The following is a 23,725-nucleotide window of genomic DNA, read 5'->3' on the forward strand; positions in this document are numbered from 1 at the left end:
TGAGACAACCACTTGGGAAAACCGTTTTTGCAGTACCTACTAAATCTAAATTCACACTTATTCTATGAGTCACCAATTCTACTCCTAGCTGCATACCTCAAAGAAGTGGGTTTATATGTCTACCAAAATACATGTAAAAGAATATTCATAGAGGGGTGTATGGGTGGCTCTGGGGGATTAAGTGTCTGCCTTCAGCTCAGGTCATGATCCCCGGATCCTAGGATCCAGCCCCACATCAGTGGGGAGCCTGCTTCTCCCTCTCCCTCAGCCTACTGCTCCCCCTGTTTGTGTGCTCTCTTTCTGTCAAATAAATAAATAAAATCTTTAAAAAAAAGAATATTGAAAATTTATTCACAACAGCCTCAAATTGGAAACAAATACCCATTTGTGGGAAAATGTATTAAAAAGGGTAGTACACTTATATGGTAGAATAGTAAACAGTTATTTAAAAGTTTGAAAAAAAGAATAAATTTCTGCTGTATGGAACAACATCGATAAATCTCACAGGCAATATTTTTAGTGAGAGGCAGATACAAAAACATACATATTACATGAGTCAATGTATATGAAGTCAAATATGGGCAGAGGTATCTATGGTATTAGTAGTTAGAATAGGGTCGGGAGGGGGAGTCTTATCTGTGGTACTGGAAGTGCTCTATACCATGACTGTGTGTTGATTATGGGACTTCATGCACGTGTAGAAAGTCATCAATCTGTACATCTAACATCAGTGTACATGACAGAATATACATTATTCTCAATGAAAAATTGTGAAAGTTTTAAAAAAGAGTGTCAGCTAGGATCATGACACATTTGAAGAAAATCTCTAAGAGAGAACCAAATGAAACAAAACAGACTATCATTTTCTCCAGAGAGTCAGGAGGATATATACATCTAGAAGTAGAAAGCAGGAATTAAAAACAAATCAAGCAAAACAACCAAAGAACAGGGACCCAGAAATAGTCTTTGAGGGGAAAAAAAAATAGGTAAAATGTAAGAATTATATAGAAAATAAAGTTAAGGAAACTGTCTAGAAACCAGAGTAAACAAATGGGAGATAGTCAATAAAAGTTAAAAGATGTTTAAACAGCTTAGTCACTCCAGGCCAATGTGCTCATTGCAGGCCACAGTGGCCCATGCCTTCCAGAATTTCAGTCTGAGCCTGGGAAGGACCTGGCATGTTCGGTAACAAGGCTGCTCAGTGACTGCAACACTGTTTTTTGTTTTTTTGTGTTTTTTTTTAAATTTATTTTTATTTTTATTTTTTTTAAAGATTTTATTTATTTATTTGACACATAGAGATCACAAGTAGGCAGAGGCAGGCAGAGAGAGAGAGGAGGAAGCAGGCTCCCTGCTGAGCAGAGAGCCGGATGCGGGGCTCGATCCCAGCACCCTGGGATCATGACCTGAGCCGAAGGCAGAGGCTTTAACCCACTAAGGCAGCTAGGCACCCTGTGTTTTTTTTTTAATGAGATTATTTATATCAACTCATCTTGGCAACAACTATTTCCTCATGAAAAGTGATTGGTAACTATAATCTTTTGAAGAAAGTTGAGAAGACACATTAAGAATATTTTATTTACTTATTTGAGAGAGAGAATGAGAGAGGGAGCACGAGAAGGGGAGGGTCAGAGGCAGAAGCAGACTCCCTGCTGAGCGGAGAGCCTGATGTGATCCCAGGACTCCAGGATCATGACCTGAGCAGAAGGCAGTCTCTTAACCCACTGAGCCACCCAGGCATCCTGAGAAGACACATTAATTAACTTTTACTTAATTTTATTTGGTAGATGAAACTTGTCAAAACATGAAGTCTATAGGAGAGGGAGAGGGTGTTGTATGTAAGCAATGAATCACTGACATCTCCTGAAACCAATCTTGCACTGTATGTTGACTCACTGGCATTTAAATAAAAATTTGAAGAAAAAGAAACTAGAGAGGGAGAGAATAATAGATAAGGTCCCTAGTGGTTAAAATACAAAAACAAAACAGTAAGAGAGAGGTGGTAAGTAAGAGGCAGTCTTTTGTAAGTAAGAGACAGGTCTTTTGATATATCATAGCACTTCTTATCATTTATGCTTCTGTATTATCTACTTTAGAATACTATGTGTGATCACCACGAAATAATTTCTGCTTTCCTGTTTCCTTAGATAAATCATGTACATTGTAGAAAATTTGGATAGTACTATAAGACACAAATAGAAAAATCAACCCTGATTATTCTGCACAAAGATAATCACCATTGATATTTAGTTAAGAATTCTTAAACTCTCAAATCTTTCTCTCACCATAAATACGTTTTGGGGAACAACATTGAGATCATACTGTATATACAAGCTTGAACCTTTTTTCTCCATTTAGTAATGTATTGAGGTCATTTTTCTCTATATATAATCATTTTAAATTTATAATATTTCATCATATGGCTGGTCCTTGATTTATTTACCATTATCTAATTGTTGGACATTTATTTTGCTTCTTTTGAAAAATATTATAAGTGCTATAAATATGATAATAACATAAAACATTTGTACATTTTTAAGGCATCTGATTCTTATTGCCAAATTGCCTTTTAGAAATGTTATCTAAATTTACAGTCTTTTTCAAGGAGCCCGAGCCAAATCTGGAAATGTTCATTTTTATAAAATCTTCAACAATGGAAAAGAAAAAAAATTAACATGGCTTTTTAAGTTTGAATTTCTATGATTATCATATTGTTGAACCTTTCTCCGTGAGATTATTGGCATTTTTGTTTTTTCTTTTCTGAATTGCCCATTCGTGATACTCTCCCCAAGTTTCAGTTGGGGTTTCCTTTTTTTTCTTATTAATGTGTAAGAGCTTTAATAAATTGAGGTTATTAAGACAAATAATGTCTAAATGCTTTTTCTCTTTTGTGCTGTTTCTCTTTGACAAATTGTGCATGTCTGCATGAAGGAACATTTGTGAACAGAAAGATTAAGTGGAAGAACAGGGCCAAAGGAATTGACAGAAAGCTTACACTACCTTAATGTGGCTACATTTGAAAAACATAGCTGAACGTGGCATCAGCAAATCAAGACGGGGAGAAAATCTGGAAGAAAATGGTTCTCGTGGAGAAGTATTTTGGGGAGTTCCCCATATATTTGTATTACGTAAGCAGAGCATTAACAAGATAAAATCTCTCTCAAAAATCTACTCAGAAGTTAATTCTTTGAACCATGATAGAAATCTTTCTTTCGCAGAATGAATAAGTCTTTTGGCTAAACATGGATAAAAGCTTTTGCTGAATGTGGCATAATAACTCTAGGAGGCTCCCAGCAGCAAAAGTCTGCCTCAAAGTGTCTTATTACAATAAAATAAAATTTAACCTCTTAAACTCAAGACATAAATCACTCGCTTTTCTTTTCTTTCACACAATTTGTGAGTGTATTATCATAAATGCTACCTGTCGTAAGACTGATATCTGTCAGTAGCTCAAAAATATGAATAAAATGGAGAACGCATTTGAATATGAAAACCATGCTAGCATTTTGTAGATAGGCGGCAATAATAAGAGGTTATGGCAGACAAGAAAAATCCTCAGAATAGGGAAATCAAGAAAACTTTCTTTGGATTAAATAAGCTGCTAGATCAGTCTCACCAGAGTGGTGTTTCCACCAAACATAACAGTCAGTAAAATGCTCATTGGCCCTTTGTAGTCAGTAGCAATAGCAAATTCAATTTACCTTGTGAATTTTCTTATTGAAAGTATGGATCAAGTTGCAGAACATAATGTCAAAACTGCACAATTTGAATTTACATTTCTTTCCAAATGATAACTGAAACCATCACTATTTCTCCAACAATGTAAAAATTAATCTCACCTGAATTTTTTAAAATATATTTAATCACTAACTAGGATGAATAAACCCAGATGCCTTCTAAAAGATTCAAGTCAATATATTTCAGATAAAAGAAGTTTTATCCAAATTTCAGAACTCCATATATATCTTTTTTGCATTTCCTGACTTAAGAAACAATATTACATGCAACCATTTGGATTTATCTCAAGGGTATTATGCTGAGTGGGAAAAAAAAGCCAATCTCAAAAGGTTACATCCTTTATGATTCTATTAATAGAACATCCTTGACATGACAAAATACAGAGATGGAGAAAGATTAGTGGTTGTCAGGGGACGGGGTGGAGATGGGGTGTCACGAATAAAGGGATAGCGTAAGGGAGTTTCTTTGTGTTGCTGGAACAGTTCTGTATCTTGATTGTGGTAGTAGTTACAGAAACCTTTACATGGAATAAAATTGTATAGAACAATACACACACACACACACACACACACACATAACTACACATAAAAACTGGTGAAAACTAAACAACATCTAGAGTCTTGAAGAGTATCGCACACAGGTCAGTCTTCTGGTTTGGATATTGTACTATAGTTAGGTAAGATGTCCCCACTGGGAGAAATTGGGTTCATGGGACTCTGTGTTTTTATTCTGCCGTTTCCTGTGAGTCTAATTATTTAAAAATAAAAAGTGTTTTTTAAAAAATATGACCTACATTTTAACCTTATATGGGCAACTGCCAAAAAGGAAGCAAGTTAGAACTCTTAGCAGGCACATTATGTCAGAAAATTCATGAACTGATAGTAATTCATTTTACTTATTAGAGAATTCCTCAGGTTCTCTTTCAGTACCTACTTGTTCTTATTTCAAACACATTTTTTTTTTTTTTTTAAGATTTTATTTATTTACTTGACAGAGAGAGCAAGAGAGCAAAAGCAGGCAGGGCAGCAGAGGGAGAGGCAGAAGCAGGCTCCCCACTGGGCAGGGAGCCCCATGCAGGGCTCGATCCCAGGACCCCGAGATCATGACCCAAGCTGAAGGCAGTTGCCTAACCAATCGAGCCACCCAGGTGTCCCAAACACATTTCTAATATACTTGGTCATCTGGTTTCCACAACTATAACAGATTTAAACAGCCTTTCATTTATCCATTTATTTACGTTTATCCATTCACAATATCTTGTTGGTTGTACCAAGTAATGTGATACGCATGATGTTCTGATGAATTACATGATTTCTGTCCCAAGGAGTTTAAGAGCAGTGCTTGGAGCAGTGATTTCCATGCAGAGGGGGATGAAGGAATATATATCAGAAAGTTACAGGCTTTTCAAAATACACACTATCCTATCCCAGAAATTCTTATGTATCCTTTAGGAAGACATCATCCCACTTCCTAGAATAGGGGAAAGATGATAAATGGGAAGTAGAGAGGGGTGAAGATAGATAGGACCAGATCAGGAAGAGACTTACAGGTGGGAGATTTGGATTTTATCTTTAAGACAAGGGGGTGTTGGGGTGCCTGGGTGGTTCAGTCAGTTAAGAATCTGCATTCAGTTCAGATCATGATCCCAGGGTCCTGGGATTGAGCTCCACATGGGACTCCCTGCTCAGTGGGAAGCCTGCTTCTCCTTCTGCCTATGTTCCCTACTGTTGGTGCTCCTGTGCATGCTCTCTCTCTCTCTCTAAGAAGTAAATAAATAAAGTATTTTTTAAAAGGCAAGGGGGTGTTATTAAAGGGTTTTAGGCAAGGAGGCGGGGTGAGTAATCAAATCTTGGGGTTTTTTTTTCAAGACTACACAAGCTTCAGTGTGCAAGTTTAGGGGATAGATGACTAGTTAGGAAGCTGTTGCAATAATTTTGAAATGATTGACTAATGGCATGGGGATGAAAAAAAGTAGATAAACTTTCGAATTCATTAGGAGGATGAATCAACAGGACATGGTAAGCAATCATTGCTTGTGTCCATAGAAATGGAGGTAGCCAAAGATGAACCAAAAGTGAGTGGCTTCATGAGGATCTCGAAGCAAGGGGGATTAATTAAATGAATGGCATACACATATTACGTTTAATGGTACAGTTCAGTAGAAATTGGACATATAGGCTGAAGTTCAGGAGAAAGCTCTGGGCTGGAGATATATCACTGGGAAGTCCACAGTCTGTGGGTCAGTGGTTGTCAACCCTGATTTACACATTAAAATCACACGGAAGAGCTTCGAAGAAGACCGATGCTCAGATTCTAGCTCAGGCTAAATAAAGCTCTGGGAATGAGGGATACAAGCAGTGATTTAAAAAGAATGTACAACTGTCCCCCGGGGGTTTCTAATATGCAGCCACTGCTATAGATGGTAATTAAACCTACCAGGATGAATGAGATCACCCAATGACACGGTATGGCAGAGCCTCTCAACCCTGGCTACATAGTGGAATCACCGGCAAAGCTCCAAAAACGATTAGTGTCTAGTTTTCCTCCCCAGAGAATCTGATTTAATTGGTCTGTGGTGCAGCCTGGGAATCAGGATTTGTAAAAAAATGTCCCTGATGATTATAATAATGATGAAGGTTGTCAACTGCTAATATACATACAAAAGAGAAAAGAGCCAAGGTCCAGATCTGTGGCTTTGGACTGAATTGTGTGCTCTCCCCAACCCATTCATTTGTTGAAGCCACATGTTAAAGTCATGCATTTAAGGATAAGACCTAAAAGAAAGTAATCAAGGTTAAATGAGGCCAGAAGAGTGGGTCCTGATCCAAGGATCAGTGCCCTTATAAAAAGATACACCAGAAATAACACAGTGCTTGGGTCAGCACTCTTTTCATATACAATCTCTTAATCTCTCTCTCTCTCTCTCTTTCTCAATCACTCTCTCTTTCCTCTCCCCATTTCTTTCCCCTCCTTTGCCTCTCCCTGTCTCTTCCCCCTCCTTCCTCCTCTTTTCCACTCCCTCCCTGCCCTTTATCTCTCTCCCTGCCAAGTGAGAACACAATAAAAAGGCAGCTGTCTACAAGCCAGGAAGGGAGTTCTCACCAGACAGTAAATGGGCCAGCACCTTGATCGTGGACTTCCCAGCCTCCAGAATTGTGAGAAAATAAATATCTGTTCTTTCTTTATTTTTTAAAGTAAGCCCTATGCCCGACATGGGGCTTGAACTCACAACCCTGAGATCAAGAGTTGCATGCTTTGCCAACTGGGCCAGTCAGTTTGTCTTTTATATCACTCAGTCTACACTGTTTTGTTACGGCAGCCTGAGCTGATTAAGACAGATTTTGGTACTGACAAAAGGGGTGCTGCTATGAGAAATACCTAAAAATGTGGACGTGGCTTTCAAACTGGGTAACAGATAGAGGCTGGAAAAGTTTTGAGTTGCATGCTAGAGAAAGCCTAGATTTCTATAAATGGAATGTCAGTAGAAATATGGATGTTAAAGGCCATTCATTCTGGTGAGATCTAGTTCAGAAATGAGGACCAGGTTATTGGAAACTGGAAGAAAGGTGATTCTTGTTATAGAGTGGCAAATAACTTGGCTGAATTGTGTTCTAGTGTTTTGTGGAAGGTAGAAATTGTGAGTACAGGGACTGGATCTTTAGCTTTAGAGATTTCTAAGCAAAGTTTTTTTTTTTTTTTTTTTTAAAGATTTTATTTATTTATTTGACAGAGAGAGCTCACAAGTAGACAGAGAGGCAGGCAGAGAGAGAGGGAAGCAGGCTCCCCGCTGAGCAGAGAGCCCGATGCGGGACTCGATCCCAGGACCCTGAGATCATGACCTGAGCCGAAGGCAGTGGCTTAACCCACTGAGCCACCCAGGCGCCCCTAAGCAAAGTTTTAAAATCATGGCTTGGTTTTTCCTGACTGCTTATAGTAAAACAAGAGAGGAAATAAGTGAGCAACAGAACTTGATGACATGGAAAATTTCTCAGCCTATCCATACAGCAAAAAAATGAGAAAGTTTGCTTGGAAGAGAACACTGAAAATGTGGCTGAATAAACATTTGATAAAAGAGATTGTAGGTACAACTCATGGATTTAATTGAACATTGCAACAGAAGCCAGGGCCAGAAATGGGAATATTCCAGTAGAGACACTGCCAGGTTGAACAAAAGGAGACAGAAAACCTGGAACAGAATGAAGGCAGGCTTTCAAATTTCTTGGATTCTCCATGATGTGACCATAGAGTTTTTAGGCTGTGAATGTGCACTAGCTTTCAAGTAAGGGAAGAATGACCCAGAAGGCAATTCAGAGATCACATGGCTACCACACCCCACTAAGGCCCAGGGGCGAGGCTGCTGGCTTTCAGTGGACCTAGAAGGTGGGACATGTAGCCAAAGGGGATTATTCTTGACCCTGAACATCTAATGAATGGAATTTGCCTTGCTAGGTTTGAGATTTGCTTGGGACTCATCACCTCGTTCTTCTTTCCTATTTCCTACTTGTGACAGAAGTGAGATCATAAGGTAAACCACTGGCCCCCAAAATGGAGAGACAGACAAGAAGGTACAGAGAACCCCAACATATTAGAACAGAAATTCATGACCAGAAACCTCAAGAGAACCAGTGCCAGAGTAGGAAAACCAAAACTGTGATTCACGAATTGCTGGAGGCTCCGTGTGGATAAGTCTGAGAGTTAAAAAATTCCAAGAGACCGATTCATAGGTGGTACAACACTTTTGTTTTGTATCTCAAGGAGTTTTACCAGGTCCTAATTGTGAATATCAGAGAAAAGTCCCTTTGTGCTACTGGCAAGGAAAGGGGAAAGTAATAATTTTGAAATACAACAAAGCATTCTGTTATTCTCAATACAACCTGCCCTCAAGAGAGACAGTTTTACTAGACCCTAACCTGCTAGGGTATTTTCAGAGCCTAACGTATCTAGGGGAAGGGAGAGTCTAACTCCTGCTCCATCTGGCTATCATGCCCCATCAAGGGGAAAGGAGGGGGAAAGTGAGAGAGAGAGAGAGAAACACTGGTGAAGTACACAATCCAGAGAAACAGGCTTACTGAAGGTTAAGACCTAATCATAGGACTATAGAATGTTTCCCCTCCCCCCATGCCTTACACTATATTATTAAAGGCTTATTTACTACAGTTCCTTTCCTGCACATCATGTCCACCATTCAACAACAAAAAATTAGAAGTCATTTAAAAGACAAAAAAGCAAGTCTGAAGAGACTGAACAAGCATCAGAACCAGAGTAAGATATGGCAAGAATGCTTAAATTATCAAAAAGAAATTTTTTAAAACTATGAATAACATGCTAACGGCTTTAATGAAAAAAAAAGTAGATAATATGCAAAAAGAGATAGATAATGTAAGCAAAGAGATAGAAATTCTAAGAAAGAATTTCTAAAATGCTAGAGATCAAAAACAATGTATCATAAATGGAGAATACCTTTAATAGGCTCATTAGTAGACTGGACACGGCTCAGGGAAGAATCTTTGCATTTGAGGATATGAGAGTAGAAAGGTTTTGTATCTGAGAAGCAAAAACAAAAGAGACTGAAGACAATAAAACAGAATATCCAAGGACTATAGGACGACTAAAAAAGGTGTAAGATATACATAATGGGACTATCAGAGGGAGAAGAAAGAGTAAAAGGAAAAGGAGCGATAATGACTAAGAATTTCCTCAAGTTAATGTCAGATACCAAACCACAGGTCCAGGAAACACAGAGATAGCAAGAAGGATAAATACAAACATGCCCTACACCTACAGATATAATAGTTAAACTAGAAAGTCAAAGGTAAAGAAAAAATCTTGAAAGAAAGAGAGGAAAAAAACACCTTACCTGTAGAAGATCAAAGATAAGAATTATACCCAACTTCTCAAACACTATGCAAACAAGAAGACAGTGGAGTAAAATATTAAGTGTTGTGAGAGAAAAGAACACCCAACACCCTACAGAAATATCCTTCAAAACTGAAAGAGAGGTAAAGACTTTCTTCGGCAAACAAAAATTAAAGAATTTTTTTGCCAGTAGTCCAGTCTTGCAAGATATATTCAAAGAAGTTTTTCAGAGAGAGGAAAAATGATGTAGGTTGGACAGTTGAATCTACCTAAAGAAAGGAAGAGCACTAGAGAAAGCATAAGTGAAAGTCAAATAGAAACTTTCATTTTTCTCATTCTTAATTGATCTAATAGATAACAGCTTATTCAAAATAATAATAGCAACAATGTTTGGGGATATATATGCATGTATCAGACTTAATTATGTATGTATCATATGTGATTATGTATGCTTATGTATAAGTGAAATGAATGACAACAGTAAAACAAGAGAGTAGAGGGAGATATTAGGAATATTTTGTTATTATAGGGAATCACACAACCCATGAAACAGTATAGTTTTATTTAAAAGTATATTTAGATTAGTTGCAAATATGTATGTGAATTCTAGGGTAACCAGTAAAAATTTTTTTAAAAAAGTATAATTGATATGCTAAGAAAGGAAAGAAAATGGAATCATGTAGAATGCTCAATTAGAACCATAGAAGGCAGAAAAGATGTGGAAAACAAAAATAGGCACAAAGAACAAAGGCAACAAATAGAAAACAATAACAAACATGGTAGATATTACTCCAACCATGATCAATAATCACTTTGAACATCAGTGGTCTAAATACACTAACTAAAAGAAAAAGATTGTCAGAATGAATAAAAAATATGACCCAGCTTTATGGTATGTTTTTTTACAGAGAACCCACTTTACTTGGTAAGGAATATCTTCTAAAAAATCTACAGCTAACATCATATTTAATGGTGTGAAACTCAAAGCTTTCCCACTAAGATTAGGAACAATTCAAAATAAAATAATGACATACCACGACACACTTACAGAACAGCCAAAATCTGCAACACGGACAGCACCAAATGTTGACAAGGACATGGAAGCAATAGGAAATCTCACTCATTGCTGGCAGGAATGCAAAATGGTACAGTCAGTTTGGAAGACAATTTGGTGGTTTCTTACAAAACTAAACATATTTTACCGTATTATCCAGCAATTACTCTCCTTGGTATTTATCCAAATGAACTGAAAACTTATATTCATGCAAAAACTTGCATGTGAATGTTGATAGCAGCTTTCTTCAGAATCATCAAAACCTGGAAGCATTCATGATATCTGTCACTAAGCAAATGAATAAGTAAACTGTGATACATCCAGACAAGTGAATATTAATTATTCACAATAAAAAAAACAAGCTATCAAGCCACAAGAAGACATGAATGGATCCTAAAAGTCTATTACTAAGTGAAAGATGCCAATCTGAAAAGACGACCTACTATGTGTCTCAACGATGTGACTGACATTGTGAAAAAGGCAATAAAACTATGGAGACAGTAAAAAGATCGGTAGTTTCAGGGGTTAAGGAGGAGGGAGGATTGAATTGGCCAAGAACAGAGGATTTTGAGGGCAGTGAAATTACCCTGTGTGGTACTAAAATGGACCCATGTCATAATACACAGTTCAAACCCATAGAATGTACATCACCAAGAATGAACCCTAATGTAAACTATGGGCTTTAGGTAGTACAGTGTAAATGTCAGTGTAATTCCACCAACTCTAATGAATGTTCTACACTAGTAGAGGAAGTCAAAAGTAGGGGCGGTCTTGTGGCGTGGGGCAGCATGCAGAATGTATCCTGGAACTCTACTTTTCTGCTCAGTTTTGCTGTGAAACTAAAACTGCTCTAAAAAAACAAAGTTTATTAATTTAAAAAAGTAGTTTCAGAAAACATACCAGTTTTTATACTCACATTTAGCTCTTCCCTACACATTGGACTATCTGTGAAAACTACAAAGAGACGGTTTTATTCAATTGCTTTTGGAATCATTAACATCACGAGGTCTCTTATTTTTTGAGCCTTGAGGCAATAGTTCTTTTCATAGCAGAAATACAAAGAAATTCTCTTCTTATGCTACTTGAGAGTTAATATACCCCCTCTTCCATTATAATTTAAAAGATTTCCATTTCATATTTTTATATAATCCTCCATGATTTTTAGAGAGAAAAATATCTTATTAACTGTCTTAAAACTAGCTTCTTGGCATTTCTACTGAGGCTCTAAAAAGAATATATGCTAACAATTATTTTATTAATCTCTTTTATTTAGGCTATCATGAGTATAAAACTATATGTAATTTCACTTTAAAGCTAACAAAAAATACATTGTGTTTAGATTGGTTATATAATGAAATCTTTTTTCATGTGAATTTTTAAAAAAATTATCACAGAAGGAGTAATTCAAGCACCAGAAGAAAAACAAAGTATATGCTATCAGGTATATTTTCTGATTATCTTCAGGTGGTAATGTTTATGAAAAACTAGTCAATTTTTTTAAAAGAGTTCATCCCCGAGCAGAACTTTTGCTGTCATCTCTTCTGTGCCCCCTTCTACCCACACCTGTTATATTCAGAGATCATGTTGCATAATGATATAATTATCTACTTTGGGAATTTATTGATATGTTATGAGTGAACAGTAATGGATCGGTCACTATGTGTGATTATAACTTCTAAAAAATGTTATTAATAATATTTGGACAATGAACTCCGTGGAGAATGAATAGAAATCTATTTGCAAGACGTAGAGAGTCCTGAAAACTAGTGAGAGAGACACATTTAAAAGGACTTTCCAGGCTCTCCAAGGCAGAAAGATCCTACCAACTCACTGATAATTTTTTCATGTATGATTTTTTGAAAGTAACTCCCAATAAGTTTATAGAAATGACTATCCGATGTTTCAAGATTCATTCTTCACTAGAGAATATTTCCCTCATATCCAATTCACTGACCTTATTTCCAATTATTTCCAACCTCATTCTTTTCTGATTTTACTTAATTGTGTATCATCTAAAGAATTACCATAAATGGTCCTAATAACTGTCTTACTTATCTGCCATGATTTCCAACTACTCTTTTATGCATTACTCTCTTCTCTGGCTCTGTGGGATAATGAGCTCCATGCATTGACTCACCTGCTCAGGTCTCTTGAGGGATGGCTGAATGTCACCATGGTGATGGCGTACCAGGGCAAGGCCCCACTGGGAATGGGATAAGGCTCAAGGGCTGAGGCATATGTCTAGCAGTATGAGTTGAAGATTTCTTAGTTGGGAGAGTAAGAGGTAGACAGAGGTATACAAAACTATATTCTGATGCTGACAGACTTTGGAAGCCAAATTAAAGACACAATTTCAAGGACGTAAGTCTTAGATTTGCAACTTATCTCTCTATTCAGATGAAAGGGTGGTCAAAATTCAGTCCCCAGAAATATTGCTGTGTCATCCCTCTGTTAATGAGCCTGGAGGAGGGTGTGTGTGTTTGTAATGCTCTCAAATAAATTAGACTTCACAACAGGTTCTGAGTCTTCTATTCGTAATTTGGGAGTAATTAGTGTTAGGGGGATAAATTATTAGCAACCTTGTTATATCAAAGTGGCCTAACATAAGACAAATAATGTAGCCATTTCTTCAAAGACTGATTTTAGATCAATATTGTTAAGAGGTTGCCACAAATGCTGAAAATCTAGGGAAATCTGCTTCATTAAGAGTCTATAATTAATGATGCAGTAACATTTCACACCTGGGGGCAGGCAGGTAGAAAGAAGTTTATCTCAAAATCTTTAATACAGATTTAAATCTAGGTTTTTCATTACAAACTTAGAAAACAAAATTCTAAACAATGTATTTTCTAGAATGTCAAAGCTTTTCCAACAACGTTCTCAAATGACTGCAGAAGGTGGAAAGAAGAGGCATTTATTGAGCAGAACCAAGAAAAAAGAAAATCACTGGCTTGAAGATTTATTTATTTATTTATTAGAGTGGGTGAAGGGGCAAAGGAAGAGGGAGAGAGAGTCTTAGGCAGACTCTGCCAGGGCTGAGGTGACTGCAGGCTCAGTCTCATGACGCTGAGATCAGGACCTGAGCTGAAACGAAGAGTCCAGGGTACTTTTTGTTGTTGTTGTTGTTGTTGTTGAGAGTTGGAGGCTTAACTGACTACACCACCCAGGTGCCCCAGGAGTCACTGGATTAAAAAGCCCAAGAACAAGAAAGGATTGAGGTTACACAATGTATTTTGAGTTTCAAAATACATGAATAACAGACTGTGTAGGTAGTGTTTGGTAATTCTAACTTCGAGGATTTGGTGTGAGAACTGAAATTAACATTCTCTTTTTTAATGCTTCAAATGAAAACTGACCATTTATTAAGCACCCACAGAGTTCCAAGCATTGTAGAGAACATTAAAACACTCGTTCAGGGGGCCTGGGTGGCTCAGAGGGTTAAAGCCTCTGCCTTTGGCTCAGGTCATGATCCCGGTGTCTTGGGATCGAGCCCCGCACCGGGCTCTCTGCTCGGCGGGGAGCCTGCTTCCTCCTCTCTCTCTGCCTGCCTCTCTGCCTACTTCTGATCTCTGTCTGCCAAATAGATAAATAAAATCTTAAAAAAAAAAAAAAAAACATTCGTTCATACCCTCTTAGAGCAAAATTGCCTATTTTCTTGCACACACTTTTGTATGGTATGGACATTATCGTTCTACTCATAAAGTGACCAGTTCTTCAAGACTTGCTCAAGAAACAAATTTCTGATCTATAGAAGTAGATCATGAAGGAGGTTTCTCTGTCAACGGTTATACTTCATGTCGTTTCCCTCTGAAACCACCACCTCCACTTCCTCCTCTGAAACCTCCACTTCGACCTTCTCTTGCCATCTCTAAAACCACCACCTCTGTCACTTCAGCCACCTCCTACCCCTCTTCCTGCCCTCCTCTTGGAGGTCACTTCCCACCTGGAGGTTGAGGTAAAAACCTCTGTAGTGGTAGCAGTTTCTAAGGGTCTATATAAAACTTCTGCAGTTTTTTTTAAAGGAAAATGCCTTCATATTTGCTGACAATTTAATGGAAAAACAAACATCTCTAAGTTGTCCAAATATTTTGCTCACTTTACTAATTTATTCTTTGTTCTCTAAATAAACTGCAGCATTGACGTTTTCGCCTGTAGGACATTTACAAACTATGTCATCTTCACAGGGATACAAGAACTCCCCTAATATAGCTACATGTTCTGGAGGTCCTTGGTCTTGGCCTCTGTTAAAGCCTCTGCGGCCATCTCCTTGTCCAAATCCTCCTCTGTGGCCACCATTGCCTCTGAAATTACCACCTCCATCTCGGAAGTGGTAGTTGCTGTGGTCACAAATGAAGCTGCTACGTTGATCAAAGCCTCCACTGACCTCCGCCTCCAAAAGACCTCCTTGTTCTACCAGCCTCAACCCCCAGGTTAGTACCTCCTCCCCCAGCAGGCAGCAAACTCTTTAAGCCCATCCCCTTCCCTTTCTCCCTCCCTCCCCAAGCTGGGTCTAGCATGTTCAGATCCTCCTGCTCCTAACCTCAACTCACCAGGCTGAAACTAACATGCTTTTATATAAGAGAAACCTTATAACCCTGTGTCTTACATAGTTTTCTCCTCACTAATTGGTTCCAAGTGGGTCACTTTCCATCTAGACCTTCAGTCACTGTTGTCTACCATGGTGCTAGGTATGAAAACGTTTTCTACATCTGGAACACAAATGTTTAGGGATTAGGGAAGTTCAAGGATAGCTGGACTGGAATGCAATTTCCTTGAGAGCTAAAACAGGAGTTCTCAAACTGCAGCTGGCATCAGAATCATCTGGAGGGCTTATTAAAACATAGATTCCTGGACCTAACCCCAGAGTTTCTGATTCAGTAGGTCTAGTGTGGGACTAAGAACTTGCCTTTCTCATAAGTTCCCAGGTGCTCCTCTGGGGAACCCAGGTTAAAGGTCACCATTCCAGACCAGTGATCTCAAACTGGCTACACATTATTATCACCTGGAGAGGTTTTAAAACTCTTGATGCCCAGACCAGTAACATCAGAATCTATGGCGGTCATGACTAGACTTCTGTATTTTTTAAAGCTCCCCAGCAGATTCCAAGGGGAAGCCCAGGTTAGAAAGCACTCTCAAATCTCATAGTGGTTCTTAGCCCAGGTTATCCAATCATCGCCACTATCTAATTACAGAACGTATTCATCACCATCTAGGGAGATTTTAAACAAGGTTCTGATACATGGGTTCTACGCTCAAGAGATTCTTATTTAACTGGTCTACCGGGTAAAGGCATCAGTGTTTTTGTAAATTCCTCAGGTGATTCTATTGCCTAGCTAAGGATGAGAACCACAGTTCCTGAGTTTGGTTACAGACCTTCCAACCCTGTTTAAGGAGTTAGTAACTATTTGGGAATTTTCACTGACCCCATCAGGGATGTTGTAAATATAAAGGAACAAGCACACATTCTGTCTAAAGTCCTGCCTGTCCATTAAATGTGCCCAATCACGATGCAAGGGAAATATCATCCCTGATTTCTGGCTCTCAGAGCAGAGAGCTGGGTGGCCTTGTACAGACAGGCTGGGAGGTGACTCTGGTGCCAGCAGTCCACTGCTTGCAGCATTTCCTTGCAAGCCAAAGCCCAGTTTGAGAGACTGCGGGAGCCTCTGGAGGGCTCACTGGGCCCTCAAAATGACTCAGAGCTGCTAGTAAATTTTTAAACATTTGCTTCTGTATTTTTAAGAAGCCCATTTTGTAGAGACCTTTGGTCTGACGCCGTTTCAGTGATGGCCTTTTGCTGAGTAAGGCGCAGAAACAGAATTTGAGTCTTGGGGCCTGCTGTTGTCAATGTCAGACTTTGGTTAAAGCTTCTGAGCTACAGTTTCCTCATTTTGTAATGTTTCCTTCCTCCTGGAGACGTCCATGATTGAGGAAAATAGTGTATTGGGCTCATTCACCTCTGGGGAATGAATTCAGTGAACAGAGCATGAGATTTTTATGTCACAGGATCTGGATTCAATTCCTGGTTCTGGTTCTTTCCTCTAACGTGACTTGGGCAAAATGGGAGTGCTCACAATCTATAAAAGGAGAAACCAATAATAATAATAACACCTAACTCACCCTTGATAATACCTTTACATATTTTTGTGAAAATCAAGTGGTATAGTTCCAAAAAGGGTATAGTTCACATGAAAATGCTTTATATATTATGGCACCATAAAATGATTATGCTTTAGGATATAACCAGATTAATGGACATATGAAAGGAAGAGAGAACGCATAATTTATAAATTAAGTTGATTTCTTTTGATGTGTAGACAGTTTGAACCTTAGGACCTCAGGAGCAAAAGGCTACTTCCTCCATAGATCATTTAAAAGCAGCTATTGCCTGAATTCTGGATAATGAAACCTCATTTAAATGTTTTACGGAGGAGATCCTAAGTTGGTATCTTTAAGTAGTTCCCCCCCCCCCACTTTCCCTTTTTTGGGGTCTTTGCCTATACAGAATTGAGTTAATCATGCTCTTTAGTTCTTAGCACTTAATTGGTCCTTGCAAGTTCCTTCCTTTTAATTTATTCTTTTCCTTCATCCTTATCTCTGACCCCATTTCCTATCCTTTCATAGATCCCCATTCTTTTGTTTGCAACGTGGAAACTTCCTTTATAACGTTATACCTTTGTTCATGGGTATATATGTGTAGCTGTAAAAATATTATTTGGTATGCGTGGAATCATTTTTTAGAAATTTGCACAACTGTTATTTTGCTATAAACCTCATTTATTTCACTTATTTTACTATGGTAAGAACATTTATAGGAGATCTACCTTCTTAACAAATTAAGTGTTTAATACCTTATTGTTAACTATAGGTACAGCATTGTACCTAGATCTCTAAAGTTTACTCATCTTGCTTAACTAAAACTTTATGCCTGTTGGTTAATAGCTCTCCATTTTTCTCTTCCCCCAGTCCCACAACCACCATTTACTCTTTGATTCTGTGAATCTATTTTAGATATCTCATGTAAGTGGGATCATGCAACATTTGTCTATGACTGGCTTATTTCACTTAGCATAATGTCCTCCAGGTTTATCCATGTTGTCACACATTGCAGAATTTTCTTTTTTTAAAGGCTGAAGAGTACTCCATTGTATGTATATGCCATTGTGAGATCCAGCCATGCTACTATATGAAGATCTAATTCATTTTCTTTTGGTTACTGCATTTTTTTCCTATCTTAGGCAAATGCTCTATCATACTCTTCCCCTAGTGAGGGACATGTAAGTTGCCTCCGACTCCTACCACCAAGAACAATCATGCAGTGTCCTCCCTGCACCTCCTTGCATTCCCTATACATCGTTGTACCAGGAGTGGAGTTCCTGAATCACAAGGTATACACATACTTAGTATCACTCAATCCTGCCAAATTGTAATCCAAAATGATCACACCAGCTTAGGCTCCTATCTGGTTTGCAAGAGGGTTCCTATTTCCCCATATTTTTGCTAGTAGTTGATATATTCAATGCTTAAATTTTGTCAATATGAATAGTATCAACTGATAGCTCCTGATAGTCTTAACATTTTTTTCAAAGATGTTATTTATTTACCTGAAAGACAGAGATCACAAGTAGGCAGAGAGGCAGGCAGAGAGAGAGGAGGAAGCAGGCTTTCTGCTGAGCAGAGAGCCCGATGCAGGGCTCGATCCCAGGACACCAAGATCATGACCGGAGCTGAAGGCAAAGTCTTTAACTCACTGAGCCACCCAGGCACCCCTTAGTTAACATTTTTTATTATAAGTGAGATTAAACATCTCTTCAAAATTTTCCTGATTAGATTTTCAGTGAATTGCCTATTCATACCTTCTACCCATTTTTCTGTTGGGTTGTCTTTTCCTTGCTGATTGTTAAAAATTCCTTATATATTCTAGAAATTAATGGTTTGTCTGTTAGAGATGTTGTAAAGATCTTCCAGTATATGAGTCACTTTTTTTTTTTTTTTTAAGATTATTTATTTGACAGAGAGAAACACAGCGAGAGAGGGAACACAAGCAGGGGGAGTGAGAGAGGGCGAAGCAGGTTTCCCACTGAGCAGGGAGCCTAATGCAGTGCTCAATCCCAGGACCCTGGGACCACAACCTGAGCCAAAGGCAGATGCTTAATGACTGACCCACCCAGGCGCCCCTATCAGTCACTTCTTAGTATTGTATATAGTTTCCCCTATTCAATAGGAACTTTGAATTGTTTTGATATAGCCAAACTCCATCCTTAATTCCTTTTAGGGATTATACTTTGAGGGTCCTTTTTTTTTTTTTTTTTTTTTAAAGATTTCATTTATTTATTTGAGAGAGAGAGAGAGAGAGAATGAGAACATGAGAGGGAAGAGGTCAGAGGGAGAAGCAGACTCCCACCAAGCAGGGAGCCCAATGTGGGACTCAATCCCAGGACCCTCAGATCATGACCCGAACCGAAGGCAGTGGCTTAACCAACTGAGCCACCCAGGTGCCCCTTGAGGGTCTATTTTAAAGCATCTTTTTCTACCCTAAGGTCCCAAGAGTTCTCATACAGGGTATGTTTCATAACTCTGTTATTTATTTGTCATTTTTTCTTTGACCAGAAGTATATTATTTTAATTATTATAGTTCTTCTTAATATCTATAGTATTTCTTAGTATCTGCTAAGGTCAAGCTCCTTATTTGTTCTTCTTTTTCAAAATTGTCTTAGTTGTTTATGGTCCTTTATTGTTCCATAGTAATTTAAGAAGGAGTTTTATCTAGTTTTCCCAAAACGTTCTGCTGAAATTTTTATTGTAATTGCATTGAATTTGTAAATCAGTTAGTGGAAATCTAGATCTTTAAATTGTAAAATAATTTATATGTGTGACTTTCCATTTCTTCAAATCTGCTCTCTTCTTTTAAATTTAAAATTTTCTCTATAATGACCTTCCTTAGGCCAGCTCATAATTTTTAGTATTTGAGTTATTGTAAATAATATTTTATTTTCTAATTGATTATTGCTGGTATAAAGCAATGCTATTTGTCTTTGTTTAATGCTATTTTTATTTCTCAACTTTGCAGACCTTGAACTCCCTTACTAATTTTCATAATTTGTAACTTCTCTTATATTTTATGTAAATTATTATTTAATCTACAAGTAATGGCAATTTTGTCTTCTCCCTTCCAAATTTTTTAAATTTATTCTCTGATTGTACTGGCCAAAACCTGCAGTACCATGTTGATTGTAGCTTTTGAAGAAATTAGCCTTGTCTACATGCCAGTCATATTGTGGCATGAAATCTACTATCATATATTCCTGGTTAAGAATGTGGTAGGTTAAGGGGCGCCTGGGTGGCTCAGTCATTAAGCCTCCGCATTCAGCTGAGGTCATGGACCCAGGGTCCTGGGATCAAACCCCACATCGGGCTTCCCACTCAACAGGAAACCTGCTTCTCCCTCTCCCACTCCGGCTGCTTGTGTAACCTCTCTCACTGTGTCTTTCTCTGTCAAATAAATAAATAAATTCTTAAAAAAAAAAAGAATGTAGTAGGTTAAAAAAATGTATATATATATATATATATATATATAGAGAGAGAGAGAGAGAGAGAGAGAGAGAGAAGGTTTTCCCATGAGCCTTTTATATGGCTGTGGTAGGAAATGGGGAAGTGGCAGGACCTGGCTAAGAAGGAAATATATGAAGAGTCCAAATAATACTTAGAGAGCCAGGGACCCATACCAAGAGCTGGGTAATTACGTAAAGATGTATTTTGGTTTTATATGTATTTGAGTGGTTACCATAATCCAAATTATGTCCCCTTCCTTCTTTTCTCTCTATTCTCTTACACCTTAAAAGTGCTCTGGAAGAAAAAGTGCTATCTTTAAACACCCCCAAACTCTTTCTCAGCATGTGCCTATTGGCTTTCCTGTCTCTCCTTCTCCCTATCCTCCTTGCCTACTTTATTAGGTAGCATAACATATCTCCCAGAGATAAACACCCAACCCTTCCTTTTTGGGAAGGGAAAAACAGAATATCCAAATAACAAGTAGGAGCAGTAAAAGGGCGATCAATGTTCCCATTGGTAATTTGTATCCTTTCTGCTTCCCTGATTCAGCACACTGGGGCAGATCATTAGATATTCAGACAGAAGTATTTGCAAAACTTGAGTTCCTTTGGCTCTGTATGCTTCTGCCCTACCAGCCTAACCATGATTTGTTCAATATGACATCTGCCTCCATCACTGCTGTGTCCTGTTTATGCAATCTAATGTAGCTTTATTTCCTTATTTATTTGTTTAGACAGCTGTATCGCATTGCCGGTCCATTTTGAAATTACACTTAACTAAGCTTCTAGTGTTACCCGGTTATTTGTATAATTAGTTTTTGGATCTAATTCAAAGAGTCTACATTTGTCCTTTTTAAAATGCCATTCTGATGCTCTAGCTTATGAAGAGTTTTAGAGACTTGTCTCTGTTATCCAACATTCTATCTAGTGCTCCAATCATCTTGTCATCTGTAGAATTTGATAGGAAGGCCATCGGTGTGCTCATCCAAACCTTTGATAAATATGTCAAAAAGGACAGGGCCAGGGAAGAACCCCGAGGCACACCACTATAAAATTTCCTTCAGGTTGACATGGAATTAGCATTCTTGGACATGACTCTTTAATTATTGATGAAGTCACCTGACTGCGCTTGCATCCATTCCACATTTCTGCATGTTATCCACAAGGATTTCCTGAGAAACACTGTCAGATTCCTTGCTGAAATACTAACACACAGTGTGTGCAGCATTTCCTGGACCTACCTGATTAGTAAACCCATGTATTATTCAGTTCTGCCTCAGTTTCAAGTGCCAGAATTTCAATTTAAAGTAGATTAGGCAAAAGAGATCGTTTAGAGGTTCACCTCACTGTATATTCTATGCCATCAGAGCATTCGTTCTCTCTACCATCCATTGTGTTGGCTTCATTCTTATGCCATCTCTCCATTCCTGAAATCAAGATGGCTACCAGCAGCTAGAAGGTTTTTCTCCCCAAAGCTCCTCTTTTATCTGAGAACCAAGTCTCATTGTCTCTGACAGGATTATAAGCCCATCTCTAAACCAAACCCAGGGATGTGATCATCTCGGTGGCCAGTCCTGGGTCACTTGAAGCTGCTCCATCCAAATTACAGGAACTGAGAAAACCTCAAAGATGATGATGCTATCCAAGGAAGAACAAATGCATATTTCCTATACATAAGAAAAATGTTTGACTTTCCAGGGGTACCTCCTGATCATATTGTTCCAGAAAGTCATCTCCTGAACATACTGTTACCCACAATTCAAGGATCATTCATATTATATATATATTAATATAAGCAGTTACTTTATTTATCTATAACTATATATATGTATCTCTATATATAATTATTATGCAGTTACAAGTGATGATCTACTTAGATAAACAATATATCATCAGAAGCTTATTTCTATAGGGCTGAGTAATAAGCATTCTCCATTCTGCAGCTGGCCAACTGACTTCAACCCCACTCACCACAGAAATCTGGTCAAGAGAGTCATCTACAGATGAGGGATGGGGATATCATGTATGCATTTTGTGGTGAGCTGTCCTGCTGTGAAGAGATTCCTGCTGTTTCTTGGTCCTGATTCATTTGGATGGAAATGGTAATGCATGATCCAGAATATAGTGGTCTTAAAGCAAAACAAAATGCCAGGGTTGAAAGTTATAAGAATAGGAGCTATATTTTGGCTTTAATATAACTGTTAGAATCTATTATTAGATGGATCTACTATTAGATGGATTCTCTAAATGCATTTAATGGTCTAACTGTTTTTTCACCAAGGCACTGTTCTAGGCACTTAATTTTATATGTTCTGAGAACATTCAAATCCACAAAGAAGTCTCACTCACTTAGTACAAACCTGCTAAAGAGAAAATGCCATAGTGAACATTGGAGAAAATGTCCTTCGGAGATATGTTAAGGGCTGATTTTGGAGGAGAAAATTTTGGAAATTTTTGTATCATGGAGTTGATCTAGAATCATTTGTAATCAGACTCAATGGTTAAATGAGGACATTTCAGGTCTGATTGTCTGATGAGAACAGCTTTCTCATGTCTATGCTGTCAGGACGCCACTTCTCCTGCCTGACTACCTTAAACAGTACGGTACGGCCTTGGCCTGAATTGTATACCTCTATCATTTTGGGTAGCGTCTGTCCTTTTCCTGTTCTTGCTTTATAGAATGCCCTACTTTTGTGTGAACTCAATGTTATACCAGAGTCCATACATAGATAGTAGCAGAATCATCATATCTTACTCTGAAAGTAGGGAGGCAAGCAGCAGAGAAATATCAAGAGGATTGCCAGCTGTCAGGAATATATTACACTTTCACTGAATATACTACATGTGAAAATAAAAGCAAAAATTTGTTGGGAATTTTGCTAATATGCTATGCATAGTAAGACATGAGGGACCACCCTCAGAGAATGTAGGGAAAATAGCAGATATTTCAGAAACCCAGTGGAGAACAACAACAAGCCACTTTCTCTTTTTTTTTTTTCTTTTGGACAAGCTAGAGCCAAGTGATATAATCGTGGGAATGTTAGGACATCCTAGCACTTTCCAGACTGATCGATAACATTAAACATTGCACTTAAGTCTGACAAAATGAAACTAGCAAGAACATATCAATGAACACAAAGAATCTGATCATTATCACTCCTAGGATGTAAAGAACAACAACAAAATTGTAATTTATCTGAATGTCTTGCCATTATAAAATAGGGCTGAGTCTTAATTTCCTTTCTCATTTTCACAATAAGAAAGTCAATCCAGTGCTCCAGGCACTATTACATCAAATATTGATATAGCGTCACTGTATAGTAGGTTTTCCTTCTAAGAAATTGATAAATTCTTAATGAAGAGTAGGGAGACGGAGCCCAACATGAATGGATAATTCGTTCAAAAACAGTTGACTTTTGTCTTTAGAGTTGTTCTTTTTCCATATTACATAATGAATGCTTTTCTTTGGAATTTAATTTTTCTGACACTAAAACATACATACTTAATAAGTCTTTCTGGATTCTAAATG

The 23,725-nt window shown here is 37.9% G+C and overlaps 1 pseudogene; it reads right to left on the bottom strand.

Moving 5' to 3' along the window:
- Positions 1–14,433: 14,433 nt before the first annotated feature.
- Positions 14,434–15,711, bottom strand: LOC111148352 (annotated as a pseudogene).
- Between the last annotated feature and the right edge of the window lie 8,014 nt (positions 15,712–23,725).

The sequence above is a fragment of the Enhydra lutris genome, unplaced genomic scaffold (assembly GCF_002288905.1).
Source record: "Enhydra lutris kenyoni isolate GAN:26980312 unplaced genomic scaffold, ASM228890v2 scaffoldscaffold19, whole genome shotgun sequence".
Lineage (NCBI taxonomy): Eukaryota > Metazoa > Chordata > Mammalia > Carnivora > Mustelidae > Enhydra > Enhydra lutris.